The sequence below is a fragment of the Acomys minous genome (assembly GCF_964271855.1).
Source record: "Acomys minous genome assembly, chromosome: 10".
NCBI lineage: Eukaryota > Metazoa > Chordata > Mammalia > Rodentia > Muridae > Acomys > Acomys minous.
Window position 1 is genome coordinate 49,943,022 of NC_140491.1, and position 27,170 is coordinate 49,970,191.

The window sequence follows — 27,170 nt, forward strand, 5'->3', positions numbered from 1 at the left end:
TTCCAAAGTAGGAAGGAAGAGAAAGTGCCAACCTCAGGCCTTCTACGTAAAAGACCCTCCCTGATGCCCAGAGTGAAGACACACTTGTGTTGATTCCTAGGTGAAACTGTGAACCTTGGAGTCTCTTCCCTTTTAAATCAGTTTTTATTATATTACATTGATTTATTTATGGCATGGGTATATGCATGCCACGGCACCCAGGAGGCTGCAGGACAACTTGTGGGCATCAGTTTTCTCCTTCCACCCTGTGGGTCTCAGGGATCAGACTTAGGCCATCAGGCTTGGTGGCAGGTGCCTTCACTAGCTGACCCATCTCCCCAGTGCTCCCTCCCCCAGCCTTTAATTTTTAATTTTTTGTTGTTGTTTTGTTTTTGAGACAAGGTCTCTCTGTGTAGCCTTGGCTGTCCTGGACTCACTTTGTAGACCAGGCTAGCCTCGAACTCACAGCAGTCCACCTGCCTCTGCCTCCCAAGTGCTGGGACTAAAGGCGTGTGCCACCACGCCTGGCTTAATTTTTAAATATTTTTAAAATATACTCTTATATGCGGCCAGAAGGTGGTGGTGCATGCCGTTAATCCTAGCACTCAGGAGTCAGACAAGCAAGTCTCTGAGTTAAAGGAGAAAAGTTAAATAGTGCTAACATTACCACAGGAGACAAAAATGTAAGAGATGAAGCAGCCATGCACATAGCTCGTGAATGCAATATTTACGTGCACTTTATACACAGAGAAACCTTCTCTCATAAAACCGGAGGGGGCAGGAACGGCTGACTTTGTATGAGCTAGACACTTCTGTAGTACATGCGTGTAGTTCTAGCACTCAGAAGACCGAGCCAGAAGATCAGAAATTCAAGGCTAGCCTGGGCTACATAGTGAGATCCTGTCTCAATTAACTAGCCAGCTAGCTGACTAAAATAACATTACCCACTCAAGCAGTTTTAAAGCATATAATGATTATTATTTAACATTTGTTTCAAAAGATAACGATGCACACTATACAGTGGGAGCTGCCTTCCCTGAGGACTAAGGCCGAGGTCTGCGGGGTCTCTCTTCCCTAGGCTGGAAGCCCACAGGGGCCAGGGCCTGAGGTTTCCTGATCCCTGACTTGTTTCTAGAAGGCTCAGTCCTCCATTATGGCTCGGTGAATGAATTTCTTGTGTTCCACAGCTCAAGTGAAGACAAAAGCAAGAACCCTGGCCTGACTCCCTGGCAGGCCCATGGCAACACTTGGCTTATGAAGTCGGGGCAAGGTGGCCTGGCATTGGAGATTGTGTGAAAGAATGTTTGAGTATAAGTGTGAGACACCCCCCTCCAAAAAGAAAAAGAAAAAAGAAAAAAATAAAGGTTAGCTTTGCTCCTGAAATGAGTCCAGGGCCTGGGCAGCTCCATCTAGCCAAAAAGGCTTGGGGGTGGCTTTTCTCCCAGAGAAGCACTGTTCCTCGCCAGTGAGATACCTGACACTTTTGAACTCTCACCCTCCGAACGTTTGTTCTGAACGTGCCAAACATGTCTGCACTGTCACAATCCACATTCCAGCAATGCCTCTGGGACCTCAGGCCAGGCAATGCACCTCGGCTCTCCTGGCAGAGCGGCTCTTATCTCTCTGCTGTCCCTACATATCGTGAGCACGTCTTCTAAGAAGTTTGACAAGCCCATGAGGAAAGCAGTAGAACCTTAAAAAAAAAAAGCTTCTTCTTAAAAGAAAAAAATTTAAAAGGAGAAAAGTTAAATAGTGCTACCATTACCACAAGAGGAAAAATACAAGAGACGAAACAGGCATGCGCACAGCTCACGAATGCGATTGTTTGTATGCACTTTATATGTTAATGTTGAATCTTTAACAGATAACTACATTGTTTTTAATATACTGTTCTTGTTATAGGAAAGCAAAGCGTCATTTATATGTAATATCCAAAGTGACATTGCTATGTCTTACACACAAAGGTGTTCACTAAGCAAGTAGATGCTTGGTGCTCTTGCAGAGGATCTGCGTTCAATTTCCAGCACCCAGGTGGTGGATCACAACCATCCATAACTTCAGTTCAGGGAACCTGATGCCTCTTCCCCCCTCCATGAACATCACATACACAAGTGGTGTGTGTATATGCATGCAGGAAAGACATTCATATCCATAAAATAAATATAATTAAAAATATTCGGTAAATGCTTTATATTGGTGGTTCTGAGACACCTTAGCAAGCATCAGAACCTTTTGGAAGTCATGGGGAAACCCAGGTTGCTGGATCCTGTCCCAGAACGACTTCAGTGGGTCTAGGGTGGGGCTGTGAATCTGCACTTTTAATGGCTTCAAATGAGGCTGCTGCTGGTCCTGGATGACATTTTAGCGACTGTTATTTGGAGCTCCTGGGCAGATCATACAAGTATTGGAGTGTTTCTGAGATTGAGAAAGTATTGTGGTTTGGATAGCTTGGAAATGCATGAATTATCTCTCTGCTTTTAAAATATATTTCGTTTATTCTTTGACAATTCCATACATAATATACTGTAATCCTATGCATCCAACCCAAATCTCCTCTCTTGTTATCCCCGCCCCCAACTCTTCCCCTTCCCATTTCATGTTCTCTTCCCTTATTATTAATTTTATGTGTGTGGGTGTTTTGCCTGTATGTATGTATGTATGTATGCATGTACGTATGTGCACCCATGTACATGCAATGTGCCTGTAGAGGCCAGAAGGTGGTGTTGGACCCCCCTGGAACTTGGCTTACAAAGAGTTGTGAGCCTTTATAGAGGTGCTGGCTGCTGAGCCCTGATCCTCTGCAAGAGCAGGTGGTATTCTTAACCACTGAGCCATCTCCCTAGCTTATCCTCTTCTTTTTTTAAAGTAACATTTTCCCCGTTTTAATTAATGAAGTTAACAGCTGCTCTAATACCTGATTAGGTCAGACACTGCTGGTTTGGTACTCTGGGGGAGTCCGTTGGGAGCAGCCTAGTGTGTAAGTCAGCATGGGACCCACATTCTGGCCCAGAAGGTCTCTTTGCAGGTTCTGATGGATGGAGAGCACTGGGAAGAATGACAGTTAGAGAGATCTCCTGGTTAAATGTCCCGGCATTGGGTGACAGCACTAAAAAGCCCTGTCCTTGCTAATCCCACTCTTTGCTAATCAAAGTGTCTAGAAAAGACTGGCCAGGTAAAGAACCAGCCTGCCTCTTTCTTAGGCTTAAAGTCCATCTAATAGTAAAGACAAACTAGGCCCATTCTTGTTTGTGATTAAATCTGTTTCTCAAGGATTGGGCTATGGCCCGCCTGTAACCTTAGCTACAAGTGGTTCTGTACTGCCTGCTCCAGGAATGGCAACCATGTCTTTGTTTCAAAAGCGTAATAGCCATCTTGCAACCCTGCCTTTGTTTTAAAAGGGTTGCCATGGCTACCTTGTTATGACTACCTGTTGTTACTACCACCTTGCCAGCACGTCTTTGTTGCAGGAGGTCATTATGACTAACTTGCTAAGCTATGTCTTGCTCCAGTAACCTTGCCTATTTTGCCTGACAAATCCCTTATTTGGAAACCGTTTACCCCTGAGCGATAAAAGCCTTGTTTTCCTCACATCCAATGCTGACCTCTCAGACTCCACCTTAGGGGGAGGCAGCCTGTGTACATGAATAAAAAGGTTTGCTTTGATTAATTTTGCCATGATGAGTTGCGTTAGTGGTCTTTATTCTCCCATCTTTGGGATTAACATGGGAGCCTGGAGCTGGAACTGAGGAGGTTCAGAGCTGTGGTGAGTTATGAAGTGCTCTGAGAAGCTCCCAGGGAGCAGCTTAAGGGATCTATGTGTCCGTTTCTAATGGCTACCACGTCTGGATGGGACGTCAGGCTGTTAGGGCTAGGCAGGTCTTTCTCCTTCTCACTGCCTGGCTGTCTTCTAGAAATTTCTATGGAGAACGGTTAACCAGGGAAGGCTTCAAATGCCTTGTGTCCCTTTGCTACTAAGGTTATTTAGCTTGCCATGGTCACCCAGCTGGCAAATGACATACTGTCCCCTTCCCTGGTTCAGCCCAAGGACATTCGTTGCTCATTAGCTTACCCTGGACACCAGGTCACAGGACCAGGTGTGAGTGCAGTGCAAATCGGGTGTGAATGGGGTGTGAGTGGAGTGTCAATGGGGTGTGGTTGAGGGTGTGAGTGGGGTGAAGGACATGTGTGAATTGAAGTGTTAGTGGAGTGTGAATGGGGTGTGAGTGGAGTGTGAATGGGGTGTGAGTAGAGTGTGAATGGGGTGTGGGTGAGTATGAATGGGGTATGAGTAGGGTGTGAGTAAGGGTGTGAATGGGGTGCGAGTGAGAATGTGAGTGGAGTATGAGTGGGGGTGAAGGGTGTGTGTGAATTGAGGTGTGAGTGGCATGTGAATGGGATATGTGTGAGGATGTGAGTGAGGTGTGAGTGGAGTGTGAATTGGGTGTGAGTGAGGGTGTGAATGGGTTATCAGGCTGTGAGTTAACACAGGACCTCACTGCTGCTGTCCTCTCACCTTCTGTAGAATGAGAGAGGCCAAGACTGGGCATGTGGCCAGCCCTGGCCACCCCAGGCTGTCCTGAGCTTTCCCCTCAGCACTGAGCCCCTCTGTGCGTTTATGTGATCAGAAGAAAAGGTGTGGAAAGCTGTCTGTCCACTGTTGTCGTGGCTATTTGGAATGGAGCTGGCCAGAGAAAAATGATTACTTTTGCACTGACCCATGGCTATTTTGCTCAGCATGTTTCAATTGGGATCGGTTACACTTTAAAAAGTCCAATAAAATTTAAAAAGTTGCAAGTAGAGGCATATGATGTTATGCACATGGAATCCAAAATGTTTCCAAGAGCCTGTAGCCTCCCTCGGGGTTCATGGGGGAGCTCACTCTATTACTGTGGGCTCCACCCCCATAGTAACTAGTAACTGCAGACTTTCTGACTGCACGCCAGCTGGGAAGAGCTGATGCGGACGGGTCTGAGCGTGGGGAGGGAGTGTGGCCAACTAAAACTGTGACACTGTGACGTTTTGTTTGGAGAAAAAGGAGGGAAGAGGAGGGGGAGAGGAAGAGGAGGAGGAGAAAGAGAAGAACTGAAAACCTAAAGATCAAAATGATGAAAAGTGAATGAGCGTTCACTGCAGCTGGCGTCAGGTGCTCGAGTGACTGTGGTCCTCTGCACACCTCTCCATGTACCAGAAACCTTCCCCAGAAGCTACAGTGACACTACTTAACTACAATAACGAAGAAAATAATTTTCCTTACCAGATTTGTAACATATTGTCTAGTATCCCTTTATACATACAGGCATAAGAAAGAAGGATGAGCCAGGTGTCATGGTGCACTCCTTTAATCCCAGCACTCGGGAGGCAGAGGCAAGTGGATCTCCGTGAGTTCAAGGCCAGCCTGGTCTACAAAGTGAGTCCAGGACAGCCAAGGCTACACAGAGAAACCCGATCTCGATAAAAACAAACCAACAATAACAAAAAGGGAGGGAAAAGAAAGGGAGAACCAAAGTAAGTTTTAGACAGCTAGGGTTTTGTTTGTTTGCTTGCTTTCCTTATTTTCCCACAGGGTCTTGTTTTAAAATACCACGAGGAACAGACAACATTAATGTCTTCTGAGTGACTCGATGGATGGACAAACAGACAGGCAGACAGACAACTTGAATGAACTGACAGTTGCCAACTCAGTGCAGGTAGGTGCCTGTCTTCTTCGGGAAGCTCACGGGATGGCCCCTGACGCTATGGGAGTGATCGCTGCTCCCTTCCAGATGTGTTACAACCAACTCCCGGAGTCAGGCTCCTGCACATGAGCCCTTGGTCCGAGTCCAGGTGGAGCTGACTGGTCGGGACAGGTAGTGTCTCCTGCTGGCGTCGCCTGTGCCCTGGTGAATGTTCCCAGTGCCCTGCCCAGTTCTTTTCAGATCTTGCATCATAGCAGAGAGGACCCATACCCAGTGCTAAGCACCGGGCTGCTGCCCTGGGGGAGGGGCTTGAGGCTTCTATAGGAGAGCATGTAACTTCCTTGTTTTCTGGAGGAGCACTCAGGATTCTGGGTGGGAAATGGCTTGTAAGAGCAAGAACAGAGACTGAGGCAGGAGGTTGCTGCTGTGACTGGACATGATAAAAATGGGAAACTACTTCTGGGACCTTGGTAAGGACAGGGGAGGGGACTGTCAGGTACAAGAAAAAGGCACTCTGCTACCAAGTAGTGTTGGGACCTTTGGTAATTGACATCATCTGGGATGTGGCTTCCTCTTTTGTGGGAAAAAAAAAATGATGGGCTGGGTATGGTCCCTGCTGCTGTGTAGACTACTGCTCCAGGGAGGGGAGAGCCGAAGTCACGCACAGTGCCACACCGGTGGGAGCTTCGGGGGAATTTGCCAAAGTGGCAGGGAGTAGTAAACACATGGGAGAGATTGGCACATCGTAGCCAGCAAGACAGTGGTGGTGTGGCCAAAGACAAGCCGGCACCAGCAATGTGGTCAGCATGCCAAAGTCACTGTGACTGGGCCCCTGCTGGGTGTGAGCCACATTTCCTTATGTAAGGTTTGGTACAGCAACATGTTTTCTCAGGTGAGTGCTGCCAGGTCCCTGCCCACATGGCTTTTATGTTTTTGGCTTTTGTTTTTGTTTTTTGTTTTGTCAAGTTTAAGGTTGGGCTGGGAGCAGCAAAGAACAGTCAGCCGTCTTGAAATGCCCTGGCCCTCCAGTTCCGGCTCTGATGTGCAGAGAGCATCTGGAATTTTCTAAGCACCTTCCCAAACTTCATGTGACAGGAGAGTGTAGGAAGGACTCTCTGCTCAAAACCATAGGAAGCTGAGTGTGGGTGCTTAGCGTGGGAAACTTAGCTAGAGGTCCACATGCCTTTCAGTTGCGGAATGCGACTTGAATTTAGGACTCAGTCCCTCAACCGTGAGCTCACACAGCCACATCATCAGAGGTGACGCTGCTCCTAGGAATATTAGATGAGAAATCACGTGTTCCGGGTTTTAGCATGGAGTTGGGTACATCATTAGTCTCCAGGGAGCTGATAGCCAACAATCAAACTCAGCCAGCAGTACTTACAGAGCACTGGGTGCCAGCGAGGGGCTCCGGAACATACCTGTTGTCCAGGGTACCAGTGGGGAGCATGGGGCTCCGGAACATACCTGTTGTCCAGGGTACCAGTGGGGAGGGAACAGACAGGCAGAATCCTAGTGCTTGTTACAATCTTATCATCATTTAGCTCCACCCGACGAGGTTGGGCGTGGTGGCGCGCGCCTTTAATCCCAGCACTCGGGAGGCAGAGGCAGGCGGATTGCTGTGAGTTCGAGGCCAGCCTGGTCTACAAAGTGAGTCCAGGATGGCCAAGGCTACACAGAGAAATCCTGTCTTGAAAAAAAAATCCACCCAACGGGCAAACTTGAACGCCTATCACTGTCGCCTGGTGCTACCAGCCAGAAAGGCGGAAGCATTATTAGCTCATGTGCCTCGGCTCACATGGTACCTGCCCAGGCCCTGCGGCTGGCCTCTTGCTTTCCAGAAAGCTCTCCCTTTGCCTGGAAGGTCCTGCTCAGGCAGGATTTGCTCATCCATCAGTGGTGCTGAGGATGTTTCAATGGACTCACCAAAGTCGAGGGTGAGGCCTGGAGTGGGGTTTGGGGGTCCTCTATCTGGTGCCTCTATCACAGAGTCCTGTGGGTGGAATAATTCGTAAAGAACTCGGTTCTCAGACAGAGAGGCTGAGTTTAAGGAGGGTCTTCACGCTGCCTCATCATTTGGCTGAGGCAAGAGGACAAGTAAGCAAGCAAGGAAAGGGGCCCAAACCTTTCTTCTATCAGCAGTCTGCTCCTGTGATAACTGAGCTGCTCCCATGGCAACTAACTTGCTCTCCCTTCCGTGATACCAACATCTACTCATAAGCAGTGAGCCTTCTCCCCCCACCCCCGCCCCACTCATTACTTGTTCCTTCCTGAAAACCCCACCTCATCATAACAGCCAGGTTTCCAACACACATTGCACGGCTCAGTGGTTACGCTTGCAGCCACTGCTAGGCATAAACACCTCTGTGAAACTTGGGAAGATCTCCGGGTCGGTGCAGCCAGGGGAGGTGCAATCGCTTTACCTGGAGGCTTTCACGAGTGTTACAAACTGCACAATCAATGCTGTGGCCTGGGCACCACTAACTGAGACTAACTGGGAACAAGGGAGCCAGTTGGTGAGCCCACTTGCAAACTCACTGGGTATCTGGAACCGCTGAGTCCCACACCACTTTCCTACCTATTACTTTGGTCAGGCGACATTCAAGAACCACGAAGGTGACCGTTTTGAGTGACCCCCTCTGAGGCACTGAGCGCGGTCAGTGTTGTGCACTTGTTGCCCCTGTAGACTTCCAGACCACTTCCATCTCCACAGAGGCAACGTAAATTCAATCCCACCGACCCCGGTAAACGGTTGTCTCCTACCGTTAGCCACTCTGCCCCGCCCCTATGGGTCATCCGGCCACTCTGCCCCGCCCCTGTAGGTCATCCGGCCGCTCTGCCCCGCCCCTGGGGGTCGCCCATGGTCCGTGGACAGGGAAGCAGAGTTTGCTCGGTTTGTATTTAGTAAGCGGGAAGTTGAGAAGAGGTAAGGAAGTGGCTGCATTTCTGTGGGTAGAAGGCCACCTGGGAAGGGGACACAGATAAGATCATAACCGTAGGTTTGGTAGCAGTTGAAGGGATTTATTTAGTGGCATCTACCTTGGCCACCTGCGGAGCGGGAACGGAGAGGCCCTCTTTTCTCACACAAAGATCCACCCCAACACTGTTCTTAAGCCAGATCTCGCTGCTCCTCTGCTCAGAGTTCTTAGATGACTTTCCAACATCTTTTCAGTTTGCTCTGTCCATAAGCTGCCATATTCTGCCTGCCATGTTTGGCTGGCTTACAGCTAGACCTCAGCCTTAGGATCTAGGGTGTGCCCTCACTTCCTTCAGAGGCGCCCCCCTTCCCTTCTCCCTTCCCCTCCCCCCTCCTTCTTCCCTGTGCTTACCACCCCCCCCCCATCCCATCCCTCTTGGCCTTCAGCCTCCCCTCTCTCCTCCCGCCCCTCTCTCCTCCCTCCCCTCTCCCCCTCCTTCCTTTTGAAGCAGGGTCTTACTTTGTGGCTCCGGCTGGCTTCCAGCTTTCTAAGTGCTAAAGATGGCCCTGAACTCCTGGGAGATCCTGCTACCTTTACCTCTCCGAGTGTTGGGATCATAGGTTTGAACCTAGAGCCTGACACACGCTAGGCAAGCAGTCTGCCCGTGAGCTACAGCCCCAGGTCAAGTCCCAGCCTTTCTGAGCACACTTAGGGAAGTAAATGCTACCTTCTTCACCTGACCCCTTTCCCTGCGTCACGGTACTTTGAAGCACACATTAGTGTTTGCCCTCTGTGAACTTGAACTTGTTTGCCTCTTTACACAGACAGACAGGCAGGCAGACGCATGCGCACACGCACGCATGCGCACACAACCACCCCCGCCACGTGTTCTGCAAGTCTTCACTGGATGAATAAATGCTCTAAGGAAAAAGGCCAGGATCTGTGAGATGGTGGTAGCAGGGGGCCCCACACTGACTCTGGAGACTTCCTGTCACAGAGTTTTCCACTTCTAGAAGCTAGAGAATGTGATGAAGCTGACGATGAAGGGACGGGACACCATCCCTGGCACCCTACACATAACTCACATGCTCCCTGTCGGCCTGGCTCTGCACAAAGACTGACAACAGAAATCTACCTCTTCCACCTCGGCTGGACTCCCCCTGCGGGAGGGCTTGTGCTGTCCGGGACAAACCTGGGTTTTCAGGGCCACCACAGAGACACCAGATTCAGTTGTAACAGGAATCTGAGAATATCGGCTTGACCAAATTAGGGGTTCCCGTTTCCAAGTGTCCGTGGGCCACCGCTGGTGTGGTGTCCCCTTGGGTTCCTGTGGGGGCATCTTTGTCTACATGTCTGCTCCCCGTCCCAAGCACATGGCCCACGGTTCACGTTCTCTTGTCCCCAAAATGGCTGCGTGCCCTCTGGTGTTTTTTGTCTTCAGTCTCTGGAAGATAGAAGGGCATAAAGTGGCAAATAAAAGCCAGGGCCAAGAGAGCTTCCTCAGAAGCTTTATTCTGTGATTTTAACTCACTCTGGCAACAAGAGAGAGGGCAGTGACTCTGTGAGCCCAAGCAAAAACCAGACTTGTGTTAGTCAGCGTGGCACAAGTTCCTGAACAGAAGCGGCTGGGTCAGCAGAGCCGTCTGCCAGGCTGACGACAGCTTAGGGGCTCGGTGAAGAGGCTTGGAAGTGCAAGCCCAGGGCCAGATCATCTCAGGGCATCGTAAGCAGTCTCCATTGTCCCTCTCTGCACCTAATTAAGATCTTTACGATCATTTGGTAAATCGCTTAAATCCACAAACAGAGCAGTAGTTCCCAATCAGTGAAGAAGCTAGAAATCCTGTCAGCCAGCTGGCGTCTGAGACCTATGACAGAGATTTCCTGTGTTGCTATACTCCACCTATCTGACGAGTCCACCAATGCATTTGAAAACACCTCCATGTGGTGGCGCACACCTTTAATCACAGCAGAGGCAGGCGGACCGCTGTGAGTTGGAGGCCAGCCTGGTCTACAAAGCGAGTCCAGGACAGCCAAGGCTACACAGACAAACCCTGTCTCAAAAAAAAAAAAAGAAAAAAAGAAAAAAAGAAAAAAAAGAAAGAAAGAAAGAAAAAGAAAAGAAAACACCTCCATTTGTGGCCTTCTTAATTCTGATACTATAAACACTTCATGAAGGAGCCACGTTGATATCCAGGGATTGGCAGAGATGGCCCCATCTCTCACCAGTGGCAACACTTGGGAGAGCAGGCCCTGTCCCTTGCCCAGGCAGCACAGTGGAGCTGGCCCTTGTGGCTGGGGATGATGGGGGGGTGGGGGGGTATGAGTGAGCCAGCCCCAAGGGTGTGAGTGTGGGAGAGCTGACCCCCACCACTCATCTGCCATGACGTGGCACGGACACAGAGGTGACGACCCCCTCATCTCTCACCACAGTTGGACGAAGGTTTTGTGCACTGTGTGTTCAGACGCCGGTTTCTGTGCCCAGCGATGTGGCTGCAGTCCAGACATGGCCGCTGGCTCTATAGTAGTAAAGCATCTCCTGTCTCAATGTTGTGTAAAACTTGTTCTCCGTCACCTCTGATTAGTTAACAAAGAGCTGAACAGCCTATGGTTGGGCAGGAGAGTTAAGGCAGGTCTTCTGATCCCAGGAGGGGGATCCCAGGTGGAGGAGAGAGAGAGGAAGAGGTCACCACGAGAGGGTCATCATGAGGAGAGGGTCTCCGTGAGGACATGGATGGAGCAGAAGTGGCCAGTGCGAGATTAAGATGGCAGGTTACAGGGCATGTGGCTGGGAAGTAGGTCCAGACCAGCACAGATGGGTTAGAATAGCTCAGTATTTGCCCAGCTTTAGTGCTTGAAGCGCTATAAATATAATAGGTCTTTGTGTCGATATTTGGGAGCTGGGGTGAGTATTTAAAAACCCTTACTTTCCAGGCATGGTGGCGCATGCCTTTAATCTCAGCACTCGAGAGGCAGAGGCAGGCAGATTGCTGTGAGTTCGAGGCCAGCCTGGTTTGCAGAGTGAGTCTAAGATGGCCAAGGCTACGCAGAGAGACCCTGTCTCAAAAAACTAAAAAAAACAAAAACAAAAAACAACAACAAAAAAAACCCTTACTTGAATTTTCTACACTCCCTCCAGCCATGAGCTCAAGAGAGGTGGCCCTGCCCATCACCAGCTGCAGCGTTCAGGAGAACAGGCCTTGTACTTTGCCTCGACAGCACAGCAGATCTGACTATGATGGTGGGGGTACAGGTGAGCCAACCTCAAGGGTGAGAGCATGGGAGTGCTGGCCCTGCCCCTTGCCTGGGCAGCACAGAAGAGCTGGCCCTGATGGAGGGGTTGCAGGTAAGCCATCCCTGAGGGCTGGAGCACTGGAGATCTTGCCTCAGTACTCATCTGGCATGAGGGGGCATGGGTGCTAGGGTGATGCCCACCTCATCACCCCATCACCACCTGCAGTATCTGGGAGAGCTGTCTCTGGGGGTCATGAGAGCGGGAGAGCTGGCCCTGCCCCCTCACTGGCTGTAGCCCTTGGGAGAGTGGGCCCTGTGCCCTGACTGGGGAGCACAGTGAGTCACCACATGGCTGCTGGGACTCAGACTGAGGTCCTCTAGAAGAGCATCCAGTTTTATTACCCACTGAGCCATCTCTCCATCCTCCTTTTTCCTCCAATAAACACACACACACACACACACACACACACACACACACACACACACACACTTTTAAAAGCAATCTTAAATTTTACCCCTTACTTCCGACCTGCTTCCCCCTGCTTCTGGAGACCAGAGACGTCACCCTGATCACTGCTGGTGAGCAGACAGCATTGCATGGGAGGTGAGGAGGAGGAAGAGGCAGGAAGCTAAATGGGGAGTGGAGATGTCAGCTTCACAGTGGCGATGTCTTCAGAGGTGTGCACCTATGTCACTCGTCAAACCACTCATTCCCTGTGTGTAGTTTACCATATGTCAACTGTACCTCAACGAAGCTTCTAACATCATTCATACAGAGTAACGTGTCATCTCTCATAAATGCAAGTTATGAAAATGGGAACATAGCTTTCTGGAATGTAAGGTGCTTGCTATTATTTTATTACTTAAAAACTCCAAAGCAGCCAAGCAGCGGGGGGGGGGGGGGGGGGGGGCAGGGGGGATATGTGCCTTTAATTCCAGCATTTGAGAGGCAGAGGTAGGCATATTGTTGTGAGTTCAAGGTCAGCCTGATCTACAGAGCAAATTCCAGGACAGCCAAGGCTATGCAGAAACCCTGTCTTGAAACACACACACACACACACACACACCACCACCACCACCACCACCACCATCACCACAACCACCGCCACCACCACACACACATGCATGCACACACGCCTAGGCAAGATCTTGCTATGTAGCCCAGGCTAGCCTCAAACTTGCAATTCTCTCATCTCCACCTCCTGCAAATAGTTCCCAGGACTAAAATATGTGCTGCTTTTACAGTGCTGGGGAGAATGCTAGCAACCCCAAACAATAATTATACAGTAGTTCAACAATAATCTCAGGATTAGAGGAAGTGGATTAAAGGAAGGGAAACTAGGCAGATGTTCATAACAGCCTTGGCACCAAGCTACAGAGAGACAAGACTCCTGCAAAGCGGGTTCCTGGGAACCCCTGCCCATCGGGGCCACGGCTCAGGGGGGTCGAGTCTAAGGCCAGTTCCCTTGTCTAACCTGGCACTTCTCAGGCAGGGGTGGCCTCCACAAGCTTCTTGCCATGTGAGAGAAATAACAAGTAGACGGGTGCTAAAAGGTTGTTTTTCCCCCAAAGGAGAAACTGTGCCAAATCTGAGTGTGAGAAAGTTTTCAAGAGGGGCAGCCCTCGCTCACTGCAAAGCAAAACAGCCAGAGAGGAACAGGACCTGCCACAGTGCCTGGCACTGTGTGTCCTAGAGAAAGGCCGGGAGGGGACAGATGTGCCTCTGTTTCCCTGCCTTTCAAATGGCAGCTCTAACGCCTTCCACACAGGGCCGCTGAGATACTGCAATTTGTTAAGCTCCCCGAAAATGTTCTGAAAAAGCATTTTGTCAACATAAGATAACGTTGTGAAAATTAGCACTGGCTGGTAGCCTATGAGAAACCAGAGTGGCCTGGGGAAATCAAGTTGACTAAAAAACAATTATCTCACCAACTAAGAAGAGCGTGATAAACTTGCATTTTATTTTATTTTTTTTTTTTGTCTCTTGTGTTCTGAAAACAAACACCTGGACACCTCTCTTCCTATTGGCTCGCCCTTGCCCCACCCCCACCCAGCTGTGTGTTTATAAAAAAGGTCACACTGCAGCTGGAGAGACAGGCCAGGATGAACTGTTGGTTTTGAGGTCAGAACGGAGAGTGAGTACTACCTGGGTCCTCTGCAGAGCTATGTTCACAGAATCCCCTCTGGTCCCAGTTGACCCCTGTGTCCTGTCCCTTCTGAAGATAGACGTGTGGTGGCCTACTGTGCTTGAGTCCTTGAGCCTGAGCCTGTTATCCTGACCTGCCCAGAAGCTCCATTACTAAGGACAGGATCTTCCCTCCCTGTTTTCACCCAACAGCAACTTCTGCCATTCCTGCTGTGAAGGGGGGGCCCACTCTCATAACAGCCCAGCGTCTAGGCTGGGCTGTTGTCCTATGGAGGCAGGCACACTTGGGACCCCCTGTATAAAGCAAGGGGTCTACACTTGGGTATGGCCCACATTTCAGTTGTCATCTCGTCTTGCTTAATGCATGGCCTGCCCTCTGATTTGAGGAACATTTGCAACATCCTTGGCCTCTACCCACTAGCTGTCAGTTGCACCCCTCCCCCATGTTGTGACATCCTCTAATGTCCTTAGACGTTGCCAACATTGTCTCTAGTTGAGGGTAACTGGGGTAAGGCTCCACCCTGGAGATCCTGCTGTCCTGAGATGCCTCTCCACCGGCTGACACTGAAACACCTTCCATCTGGGCTCAGAGACTGGCTGGCTAGCTGCTCTGTGGAACATTTTGGCCTCTTGAACCCTTTTCTGGGCTTGGAACAACTTGCCCAACATGAGTGGGTACAGCCATGTACCAAGGCTGGACACTGTCTCTCAGCCTTCACTGTAAGCAGCAGGTGACCAAAGGATGCACCTGCCTCACACTTCAAACTCCCGGAGTCAGACTTGTGGCCTTTGAGACCTGGGGGGGCAGGGAACAGTGATGGCAGAACACACCACCCCCAGTGGCTGTGTGATTCTGTTCCTAGGACAGCTATGTCCTCATTTTGTACCCCAAGTCTGGCTCTCAGTGGCAGAGAACGTGCTCTTAATTGCTGACTGCAGGTCGCTAAGGACCGCCCCCTCCCACAGGACACGTTTTTATTTTTTTAAAGACAAAAGTCTCATGTAAACTAAACTTGCCTCCAACTCACTATACAACCAAAGATGACCTTGAAGTCTCACGTGCTGCCATTCCAAGTGTGTGTCACCATGCCAGGTGCTTCTTCTTTTTCCATCCTCACTATGTGGGGGTCTGATTCCCAGGCAACCCCCTCTCCTCATCACTGTGTCAGCCAGGTCTTGGAGGATGGAGACGCTGTTTGCTCTATGGCTTCTCTGTTAAAACCTCCGAGGGTACAGGCAGCTTCCAACTCAGAGCCTGACTTATAGGGAGCCTTGGCTCATCATCACCACAGGGGTATGGGTAGTAAAACAAACCCATGCAAGAGGTTTATTAGCTCAACGAGGGGTTTTAGAGAGTCCAAATGGTCCAGGATGGGGATGGGGAGGAGAGAGAGAGAACATATAATAAAGAAAGCATAGTGGAGGCGGGGAGTCATTAAATGTTATAACGCAGAAAGAGATGTACATAAACTAACGTCTTAAAATGAAATACAAACTGACAATAGTTGCAGTGAATATAACTGGGAGAAGTTTGCTTTGTTTAGTGCGTACAGCATCATTCAGCTTTATATGATAGACTTTGAATTTTTAACAGAAAGTAGAGCACATCACGTAATCCACCAAGAAAATACAAAACACCGATGAACCTAAGAAAATGCTAATATGCATCAGAAATAAAAAAATTAACATTCAGCTGGGCGTGGTGGTGCATGCCCGTGCTCTCACAGCACTTGGGCAGGCAGAGGCAGGCGGATCTTTGTGAGTTCGAGGCCAGCCTTGTCTACAAAGCCAGTCCGGGACAGAAAAGGTTACACAGAGAAACCCTGTCTGGAAAAACAAAAAGAAAATTAATATTCAAACAACCACGAAACCACAATTTTTGCTTATGAGATTAGAGTCATGAACAAATAGGGCATTCCATATGGCCTGAGCTACGGGGAATTGTCTCAACTGGGAGCCAGGGGATCAAGGTTGAGGAGCTGGAAAGGATGTGAGGGTCCTCACTGCAGGACCACCGGGGGACTGCCCTTGTTTGTCACACCTCTGCTTTGCACCTGGGCTGGACTGTCTGTTCAAGGCTTGGCACCTTGGGAGTCATCAGTGTGCCAGTGTGTGTCTACGTTATGTTTTTCTGCTCTTTTGTATAAATATTATGGAGCAACATGGCTTGTATGGTAGCGGTACATTTGGCTTTTTAAAAATAAGCATTACTTTATGCCCATTGGTATTTTGACTGCATGAGTATCTGTGTGAAGATGTCAAGATCCCCTGCAACAAGAGTTTACCAGGAGCTGCGGGGTGGGTGCTGGGAATTGAACCAGGGTCCTCCTGACGAGCAGTCAGAGCTCTTAGCCGCCAAGCCATCTCTCTAGGCCTACTTTTGGCTTCTAAGAGACTGCCAAGCTGTCTTCCAACATGGCTGCTTCGTTCTGTGATCCCAGGAAGCCTAAGCGTCCCTGTTGCAGCAGGTCCTCACTGACGCGATGCGCTGTTAGGATTTGTTTTGTCTGTTCTAGTCAGCATAGAGTGCTGTCTCACTGTTTCAAAGCGCAGCTCTCTCATGGTGACGAATTCGTTCAAATGCCCAACCTGCCTGGCGGTGCTGGTGCACGCCTTTAATCCCAGTACTCGAGAGGCAGAGGCAGGTGGATCCCTGTGAGTTTGAGGCCAGCATGGTCTACAAAGTGAGTCCAGGACAGCCAGGACTACACAGAGAAACCCTGTCTCGAAAAACCAAAAACAAAGCCGGGCGTGGTGGCGCACGCCTTTAATCCCAGCACTTGGGAGGCAGAGGCAGGCGGATCGCTGTGAATTTGAGGCCAGCCTGGTCTACAAAGCGAGTCCAGGACAGCCAAGGCTACACAGAGAAACCCTGTCTCAAAAAACAAAAAAGAAAAGAAAAACCAAAAACAACAACAACAACAACAACAAAATAAACACAAAACAAACAAGCCAAACAAATGTCTAACCTTTATTTTCCCAACTATTATTTTATACTATTGTTACACGCAGGGAAAAGGCAACCAAGCAGTCTGTCTAATTTCAGGAGGTTTCTAATCAACACGGACCACCAGTTGTGGTGTCAGGTCACTAGGCAGGATGACATCCTTGGGCCAAAACTGAGAAGGAAGAATGGCCTCAAAGCTGTTGGTCATCTCCAACAAGAAAATGGCGCATCAGCCAGCACCAGCCATGGCTGAGCCTTTCGCACAGGGCACACATTAAGAAACTTCTTTGAAAGTGGCAAATCAAGGAAAATATCTTGTTTTCTACATTTTTGCATTCCTTTATTGGGGCTGGGTGCTGCACATGCCGTGGCACAGGTGTGCAGGCCGGAAGACAACTTGTAGGAGTTGATTTTCTCCTCCCGCCGTGTGGCTCCTAGGCATTGAACTCAGCTCACTGTGCATGGTGGCAGTGACCACTGAACCATCTTACCAGCCTGTCGCTGCTTTTTAAAAAGTGGTTTAGGATGAGGGAGATGGCTCAGGGGCAAGCCCTTGCCACACAAGCACGACAGATCCCTGGCACCTACATAAGTGCCAGGCAGGTGCGGCGACCCACTTGCCATGCAACACTCAGAAGGTGGAGACAGGGAGCCCAGAGACAATCCTCGCTGAATCAGCCATGGCTTCTGCCTCAGTATATAAAGGGGACAGCGATGGAGGAAGAACTCTAATGTTAGCCTCTGGCTTCCATACAAACCTTCACACGTACATGTGTACCTGCACGTGCATGCTCGCCAAAACTCATGCAAATATGCAAACACATGTGCTTTGCATGGCACACACGCCTATACATGTATGTATGATGTATGTACGTATGTATGTACGTATGTATACAAGTTTAGCCTATAGTCACAGACTGAGGCAGATGAATCACATTAAGTTCGAGGTTAGCCAAGGTTACATAGTAAAGCCCTCTCTCAAAAAAGTCATTTTTTAATTTATTTTTTATTTTTATTTATTTATTTATTTTTGGGTTTTTGAGACAGAGTTTCTCTGTGTAGCCTTGGCTGTCCTAGACTTGCTCTGTAGACCAGGCTGGCCTTGAACTCACAGCGATCCACCTGCCTCTGCCTCCCAAGTGCTGGGATTAAAGGCGTGCGCCACTACGCCTGGCGCAAAAGTCATTTTTTAAAAAGGGTTTAAAAGTAACCCCAAACAAATAAAAATCCACTTTGCTCTTGACTTTTTCTCCATTACAAATTTTTCAATTGAGTCTTTGTTTCCTTCATTATTGTGTGGTGTGTGTGTGTGTGTGTGTGTGTGTGTGTGTGTGTGTGTGTGTGTGTTAGTTAATGCTTGAATGTGGGCAGACTAGTACCGCAGCAGCAAACATCAGGAGTCTCTGTCCAGCATAGGATTCATCTACTGAGCTCTTCTCCGTGGCTCTCTCCACTTCAAATTCACACAGAACACTTTCTTTCACATCCATCGGCTCTCCCCCCTTTACAACAGGCTCTCAAGTTGCCCAGGCCGGCCTGAAACTGGTTGCACACCCAAAGCCAGCCGCCGATCCTTCTTGTTTCTGCTTTCCAAGAACGAAGAACATGGATGTCCCCTGTCTCCTCCCCGGCCTCCCCCCCCTCCCATCTCCCCCCACCCCCACCCCCAGAGCTAGAATCACTGTACAGCCACAGAGCGAGCACCGGGGACAGTGAATGGCTTCTGCATAAAGGAAGGGGTTCCACTTTAGGGTCTCATTCCGTGTTTATAATCCGAGTCTGCTGTGAGGTCCCAGCCCTCCCCGGTGCCCTTACCCTGGCTGAGGCGGTGCCACCCACCACCCAGCCATTGCAGCTACACGGAGAGTCAAAGGCAGTGCTGGCCCGGAAGAATTGACCTGGTTTAAATATTGGCAGGAGCGAGCTGGGATCTCGCTAAGGTTGCCTTCCCTTGAGTTACCCAAGACCTGGACAGCAAGCCTGGTGGGTGGTAAAGGCCTCAGGAGTGCTGTGTGCGGCTTCGGTGCACGTAGCAGGCACGACCAATATTTACTCTCTGACGCTGAAAGCCTGAAAGCGAGGTGTTGAGCCTTTGGATGCTGCTTAGCCAGTCCCTGCACAGCTGGGGAATGCTGCCAGGAAAGTTCTGGGCTCTAGGTCCCTGTGAACACCCACCTGCTGAGGTCTGGATGCTCCCGGCTCCTTTCTGGAAACACAACCCTACTCACCCCACCGCACCCCCACCGTGCCTCCCCAGAGCAGTTGCGGGACAGCTCTGGCTTTGTAACTGGCCACCGCAGTAAGATCACAGAGGCACAACCGCCACTTGAAAGGCTTTGAGAACAAAATCAATACAGCCTGGCTAGCCAAGATCTCACAGCAGGCTTCAGCTGTTTGTTGGGGCTGACATGGAAAAAGTGGAAGTGGGGTTCCAGATGACTCTAGGGGAAGGGCCAGTTGTTGGTAGCCCCTCGACAGAGCCCCAAGAGTGAGATCTTATCTCCCAGACTGGGGTCAACGGTCCGGAGCTGTCTTATCTCTCAGACTGAGGTCAACTGTCCGGAGATGAAATAACAGCAAAGCACACCAACGCAAGCTTACTTCTGTGCTGGTGAACCATCACAAATGTGCACACACAGTTACTGATCTCTGCAACAAGCCTGTGCAACCTGCCTAAGGTCGCCCACATGAAAAAGTCAAAAGTTGGCTTCCCACCCACGCTGTCCCCTTGCAGAGCCCTGTTTCTTTCTGCGCTGCAGCCCACCCCACTCTCTGTGGTTTATAGTGTCACAGCAAAGTAAGCACATCCTAGGGGGTCCCAAAGTACAGACTTACACATTCTGCCAGCAAGGCATGTGACACTGGCTTGTGACTCAACATGCTTGAGAAGCTGAGGCAGGAGGATTGACGGTTTTAGACCTGCCTGGGTAGTTCAGTGAGACCCTATCTCAAAATAGAAACGAGAGGAAGGACATGGGCACAGTTTAGGTGGGTAGAGTGCTGGCCTAGCATGGGTGAGGCCTTGGTTGTATTCCTAGTGCTGCTGCAAATAATAAAAATAAGGTAATTGCCTTATTGATCAAATTTCCTTTCTCCCCTTGGAAAGCTGGCATTGGCTCTGTGTCCTGGCTACGGCCCCCACGGAGGCTTTATGCTTCTCAACAATGGTCGGAGTCCGTCAAGTCTGGGGGAGCGTTTGCCCCTCACTCCCTCCAGCAGACTGACCATGATCCCTAGGAAGAACCTAAGAAGGCAGGGTGACAGCTATCTGGTGATGCTGTCCCCTTCAGGGCTGCCATCTGAATGACTGAGACCCGGTCTAATTGTTTCATTGTGTCACCTTGAGAATAGAGGGCTGGCTTTCAATTCGATTGCATTGCACACTGCCAGTTAAAGCTTACTTCTCCGTGCCCTTGAAGAATATAGAGAAAAGGCAGCTCCAGATACATAGACATGATATAATCTTATTGCTGAGAAACTAAAATACCTTGAATACTTTCATGCGCCATGTTAGGAAACAGCCTGAGACAACACTCTGCCACTGCCGGCAGGGGGCGCTGGGGAGCAGCTCAAAGCTCTGAGCTGTGCCTGTGTAAAAGCCTTCCTGCCTTTACCCCTCCGTCCTATACTGACTGATGTTTCTGTGACAATTCAGATTGATTTTACATGTCTTTATTTACACAGAGCAAAGTCCAGTCTCTTTGGTGTCCTGTTCTACAAGTTTTGACGAGTGTGTAGGTAGACTGTGTACCCACCACTGAATCAGGAGGAAACCGTGTCCAATAACCAGCTGTCTTACTTGCTTTTCTAGTACTATAAAGAGACATCGTGACCAAAAAGGCCACTTATAAAAGGGAGTGTCTGACGCGGGGCTCACTCGGCAGAAGGTTAGAGTCCAAGACCGTCGTGGCAGGGAGCTGGGCATCAGGCAGGCATGGTGCTGGAGCAGCAGCTAAGAGCTCACATTTTGATCTACAACTGGAAGGCACAGACAGCCAACAGAGAAAAGCAAATGTCTTTGGAAACCTCAAAGCCGGTCGCCAAGGACACATCTCCTCCAACAAGGCCACGTCTCTGGATCCTTCCCAAACAGTTCTCCCAAGTGGGAACCAAGCATTCAAATATATGAGCCTAGGAGGGTCATTCCCATTTTAACCACCACACTAAAATAAATATAATAATTTTATTATCTTTCTGTACCCCAACCTGATATACTCCATCACTGTGTTAGAAAAGAATAATCTTAGCCGGGCGTGGTGGCGCACGCCTTTAATCCCAGCACTCGGGAGGCAGAGGCGGGCGGATCGCTGTGAGTTCGAGGCCAGCCTGGTCTACAAAGTGAGTCCAAGACAGCCAAGGCTAACACAGAGAGACCCTGTCTCGAAAAAACAAACAAAACAAAACAAAAAAAAAGAATAATCTTGACACCTCATAAAGAAACACATTAAAAAAGCAAAAGTAACCCACCAAGGTGATTCCATCCCCTCTGGGGGATGGGGGCTGGAAAGGATATGTCATGACCTAAACCAAGTTAGCAAGCACTATCCAAGATGGCCTCTGCCTTTTATCTTTAAGACAATGGGGGAATGTGGCTGTTTCTCATTGGCTGAGGCTCAACCTCATTGTTCAGTCATGGTTGGCCAATTGGAGGGAGACAGAAGGTTGTGATAGGCGGGGTCAGACAAACCGGGGCACGTCACAAGATAGGGGAGGTTTCCTTTGACAGAAAGAAATGGTTTCCCACAGCTACAGCATAGTCTTTTCTGCAACGACACTCAGGTGGGATCTTGCAGCCTCCTGTGTTTGCATCCACGCTGAAACTGTCACTTATTCGCCCGTTTCTTTATCAAGTACTATTTCATGGTACAGGATGTCACGGTTACTTAGCCTCCCCCTATTTTAAAGGCATTTAGATTGTTCACAGGGTTTCTCTGTGCAGCCCTGGCTGTCCTGGAACCTGCTCTGTAGACCAGGCTGGCCTCAAACCCACAGTGATCCACCTGCCTCTGCCTCCCAAGTGTTGGGATTAAAGGCGCGTGCCACCACGGCCCAGCTTGTATCCCTGAATGTGTGTGTTCACTCTTGTGTTGTTAACTGATGTGATTTTCTAGTTTTTAGCCATTCTAAATAAGGCTATTATGAACAATCATTCATATATATTTGTGATATAAATATATTTTTATTTATCTCGGGTAGCTACAGTAAATACTCAGAATGGCTGATGTATACATCAAGTCTGTGTTTAACATTTTAAAAATATTTATTACGTATACAATGTTCTACCTGCATGTGACACCTGCAGGCCAGAAGAGGGCACCAGATCTCATTATAGATGGTTGTGAGCCACTATGTGGTTGCTAGGAATTGAACTCAGGACCCCTGGAAGAGCAGCCAGTGCTCTTAACCTCTGAGCCATCTCTCTAGCCCTATATTTAATATTTTAAGACACTTCAAAAATTGTCTTCAGAATGGTAGTACCATTTCACATCAGTATCTTCATGAAAGAAACAATTTTTTAAAATGTGTTTCTCCTGGTCTTTGTTAATCCCTGGATATAAACTTTACATAGAATTCTCAGTTCTAGCATTTGAGATGGATGGCAAGAGACGCTGAATCTTCTTCATAATAAAAAGAACTAGTGGGCTTGGGGGTGTAGCTCAGTGGTAAAGTGCTTGACTAGCGTCAGAGAAGGGGTAGTGGAGGAGAGGGGGCAGGGAGAAGGGAAGGAGGGAGGGAGGGAGGGAGAGGGGAGGGAGGGAGGGAAGAAAACAGAAACAAAATGAGTTGATCGTGTGGGATAGGACCCACCAGTGGATCCAGAAATCTATATTTTGTAGCAAAAAAAAAAAAATGCAAAAAAAACCAATGACAGTGTGGCTAGTAATAAGTGGGGAAGAAGAAAAACGTTTTCTGCATGATGTGACGACCACGGGTAGCTCAGGGCCCTCCTCCACCCCACCACAGGATTTCCCACACAGTCTGCATTTCCCACCCAGGCACGTGCAAGGACAGATTCTGTCGGCTGGCATTCCCCAAACTTTAGGGAAACACCTATTGTAGGGACAACTTTGGAGTTTTGGTTTCTTTGAGAAACATAGAAATAGCCGGGTGTAGTGGCACACGCCTTTAATCCCAGCACTAGGGAGGCAGAGGTCGGCGGATCGCTGTGAATTCGAGGCCAGCCTGGTCTACAGAGTGAGTTCCAGGACAGCCAAGGCTACACAGAGAGACCCTGTCTCAAAATAAATAAATAAATAAATAAATGAAAGAAAGAAAGAAAAAAAAGAAACACACCGAAGTATTGTAAGACTATGTTTTTGTTTTAATCCCAGTGTAGGGTGTGGGGCTGCTTCAGATTGTCCACAGCAGCTGACGGTGATTTGCCTCGGGCTCTTGAGTGGGCATGATTTGCTAGCTGCAGATAGTTTCTGCAATTGTGTGATGTTTGGAATTCTGGGCACTTTTCAGAGGGTGTATGAATGTTAGGGCCCTGAGTGAGGGTGTCGGTGGTTATGGGGTAGGTTATGGGTTGCTGTTGGTAGGTTATGGGTTGCTGTCGGTAGGTTATGGGTTGCTGTCGGTAGGTTATGGGTTGCTGTCGGTAGGTTATGGGTTGCTGTCGGTAGGTTATGGGTTGCTGTCGGTAGGTTATGGGTTGCTGTCGGTAGGTTATGGGTTGCTGTCGGTAGGTTATGGGTTGCTGTTGGTAGGTTATGGGTTGCTGTCGGTAGGTTATGGGTTGCTGTTGGTTGAGGCTTGTTAAGTAGTTGTGCGCCAAGAGGAAACAGGAAGAAATTAGATCTTCTGACAGCAAAGATGAAACTCGCCCCAAGGAACTCGATTCTCCCATCAGTAGGAAGTAGTCTAACGATCGCGTTGCTTCCTTCTGACCCCTGACTTTATTAAGGGATCTCTTTCCTTCCCTCTCTGACCATTTTCTCTCTTATCTAGTGTTAGGGGGTTGAAAGGGTAGAAGAAAGGAAGGTGGAGAAAGGTGGAAGAACCCACAAAGTAGCCAAAGACCGGCTACAACCTATTCTTTTTTGTTTTGTTTTGTTTTTGTTTTTTTGAGACAGGGTTTATGTATGTAGCCTTGGCTGTCCCAGTCTTGGTTTGTAGACCAGGCTGGCCTCGAACTCACAGCGATCCGCCTGCCTCTGCCTCCCGAGTGCCGGGATTAAAGGCGTGCACCACCACGCCCGGCTACAACCTATTCTTTAACCTGTTATTTTGTCAAAGCCGACTCACCTTGCCTTCCCGATGGAAAGCCTGCTGGGGACTGTGTCCTCTCATACACACTAGAGAAGAGCTCTACCTCAGAGCCATAACCAGCCCTCTTTCTACTGTTTATTTTTTGTTGTTATGCATCCTGGGGTGACCACAAACTTGCTGAGAATCTGAAGACGATCTTGAACTTCTGGGCCCTCTTGCATCAACTCCCCAAGTGCAGGGGGGGGGGGAGGGGAGGGGGGGCGTTACAGACATGTGCCCCCACACCCAGCTAATTCAGCACTGAGCATCAGACCCAGACTCTGCACAAGGCAAGCAAGCACTCTACCAACTGCGCATGCACCATTGTCCTCTCTTTCCCCTATTTATTATTTTGCGATGTGTTTCACTAAGTTGCAGGGGCTGGCTTTGAACTTACTCCAGTTCAGTCAGGCTTGAACTTGCAATCCCCCCTGCCTAAGTTTTTAGAGTAGTTGGGAGTATAGGTCTGAGCTACAGAGCCTGGCCTCAGATCATTTTGGGATAAATGGCAAAGCTTGGAGCGTAAGAGGCTACAGTCAAGAGAGTATGGTGGCACAAGCCTGTAATCCCAGCACTCGGGAGGCATAGGCAGGCTGATAGCTCTGAGTTCGAGGCCAGCCTGGTCTGCAAAGCATGTCTAGGCCAACCAAGGCTATACAGAGAAACTCTATCTTGAAAAAAACAGAAGAAGGGGTGAAAAAGAGGTTTTGGTCAGCGTGAGGCCGTTAGAGACCTGTACCAGAAGCACTCTGGGCAGGAACCTGGCTCACGTGGGATGCTCAACAGCTCCGTCAGGATCATGTAGACCCCTGCAGCATCCACTTCTATCTGGGGGAAAGTGAGGATGTTTTGGACTGGTGGCATTGGATAGGAAGAGCGTCTGGTGCCCACAGTAGGACAAAGTGGAGCTTTGAGAGTTGCCATCTAGGTCTTCGTCTGGAAACAGCAGGCAAGGCCAGCCTCGGGTCGTGCCCGCGATAACTTCTAAAAAACACACTGATGCGGCCCAAGGGCGACTCAGGAGCTTCCTGGAAAGCCCAGGCATCACGGTGGAGAGGGAAGTCGCGGTGAAGACGCTTTCTTCTGGGCCCTGGAGAACTTAGCGGAGCCCCTCAGCATCCCTGGAAACCTGTTTGAAATGCAAATTCTCCGGCCTTGAGCCAGGAAGCCGAACTGAACCTCCAAACCACTGCTTAACCCGTCCCTGGGTGACAGTGATGTAGACTAAAGCTTGAGACAATTTAGAAACTGACTTCTGAGGCTGGGGATAGAGCTAAGTACCGTACCCTGTACCAACCGAGCAGCTTTTTTTTTTTTTTAGCCCCCCCCCCTCCCCGCCCCTGCCCCATGGAAGGGCTGCAGCCTGAGAGGCTGGGATGCGGAGCCTCAGCCCTGAGGACCGATTTAGGCACGAACACCCCCCGCGGCCCCGCAGTCTCCAACAGGAGCCTCCGGCTTCCAGCACGGCTCTGATAGCCGTCATTGAACTCTCTGTGCGGCCCTTGCTTTGGCCTTACAGATGGGTACAAAGCTGGGGCCTGTTTCCTCATTATCTGCCGGATGAATGCTTGGATCGTGTCCGGCTGCCGGGTCGCTCTTGGTAACCCGACACGCAAACCGTGGAAGTCTGGGAAGGATCTGGCTTCCTGCAGCCGCGCCAGCTGGAAGCCGGCGGGAGTGATGAAAAGAAGTCGGTGCCACAGCGCCACCCTGTGGCGACGTGAGGAAGCAGCCTTCCTTCCTTGCTGGTTGCGTTGGCGTTTAGACTTGTGGTCTGAAGAGACATTCAACAGCTTGGGATCCCCAAATAGCAAATCGGCCACATATTTGAAGAGCGTTTGCTGTACGTTAGGGCATCGTGATCATCGTACTATCTTCTAACAACCTCATATTCCTTCCACTCTTATTGAAGGATATTTTACCGAAGAGGAAAAAGTAAGGAAGTCATTGTTCAGGCCCACTGGTCCCACGGTTTTTTCCCAGGAACATCAAGAATGAAGGAACAAGATAACCACGCCCATAACCGCCACCTTACAGTAACGACGGGTTTGCTTGATTGATAAAGTATTTTTCTTCTGGTGGTAAAACAATATTCAGCCATTACTCAGTCTCGCTAGGGGGATGAATTGCAGGATCCCCGTGGATTCAAACCCTGGAATGCTCAAGCACCTTATTTAACACCTCGCTACGGTATTTACAATCTACACCCGCTCCCGTGTGTTTAAATTATCTCTACATCACTAACTGCATTAAATATTTGATGGTGCATAAGTACTGAACTTATTGTTACACTGTTATTGAGTAAAATGGGGGAAATCTATAACTATGCGATATAGGCATCACTTTGTTTTTATAAATACATCTGATCCTCAGGTAGTTAAACCTCTAATCCATAACCTTTGGATTTGGAAGGCCAAATCATAGAATCCGATACTGAAAAGTTTCCCCCCCCCCCCCCAGACAGGGTTTCTCTGTGTAGCCTTGGCTATCCTGGACTCACTCTGTAGAGCAGGCTGGCCTTGAACTCACAGCAATCTGCCTGCCTCTGCCTCCCGAGTGCTGGGATTAAAGGTATGCGCCACCATGCCTGGCTTGAAAGGGTTTTCTAATATTTATTGTGCAACAAATTATCCCCCAAAACATCTGTCCTCTCAAAGTACTCCTTACTTATATTTTGTATCTTGTGCCTCTGAGGCGACAGAGTTCCAACTCAGAGACTCTCAGGAGGTGGCAGCCAGATATTCAAAGAGTTACTGTCATCCAAAATCTGGATGGACCCTGAGGAGGTCACACCTAAACTCACAGGTGTGGCTTTTGATAGGGATGTTCATAAAAAAGTCCCCCATTCCAAGACCCAACGACTTAAGGCAGAGATGGCAAGAGAGAACGTGCCCCCGGGTGAAGCCTCGGGGTGGCAGCCTCCAGATGAAATATAAGCCATGGCACCTGAGTCCTACTGGCTATAAGTAACCAGCTCTGCTACAATATGGAAGAGGACGACACCAAAGAGCTAAGTGCCAGGG

General features: G+C 49.3%; 2 long non-coding RNA genes across 3 annotated transcripts; one reads left to right on the top strand and one right to left on the bottom strand.

Annotated features, from left to right (window-relative positions):
* Positions 1 to 365: 365 nt before the first annotated feature.
* LOC311607516 lies at positions 366 to 8,403 on the bottom strand. Its single transcript, XR_014782622.1, has 4 exons — positions 8,233 to 8,403; positions 7,581 to 7,647; positions 2,894 to 3,024; positions 366 to 1,672 (listed from the first exon to the last, which is right to left on the bottom strand). It is a non-coding gene; the product is annotated as an uncharacterized lncRNA (long non-coding RNA).
* A 62-nt stretch (positions 8,404 to 8,465) lies between these two features.
* On the top strand, positions 8,466 to 21,141 carry LOC311607517. Of its 2 annotated transcripts, none has more exons than XR_014782623.1 (3): positions 8,466 to 8,580; positions 11,709 to 11,822; positions 20,708 to 21,141. It is a non-coding gene; the product is annotated as an uncharacterized lncRNA (long non-coding RNA). The 2 variants fall into 2 exon arrangements; XR_014782624.1 differs by lacking the exon at positions 20,708 to 21,141 and adding an exon at positions 12,355 to 12,443.
* The last annotated feature ends 6,029 nt before the right edge of the window (positions 21,142 to 27,170 follow it).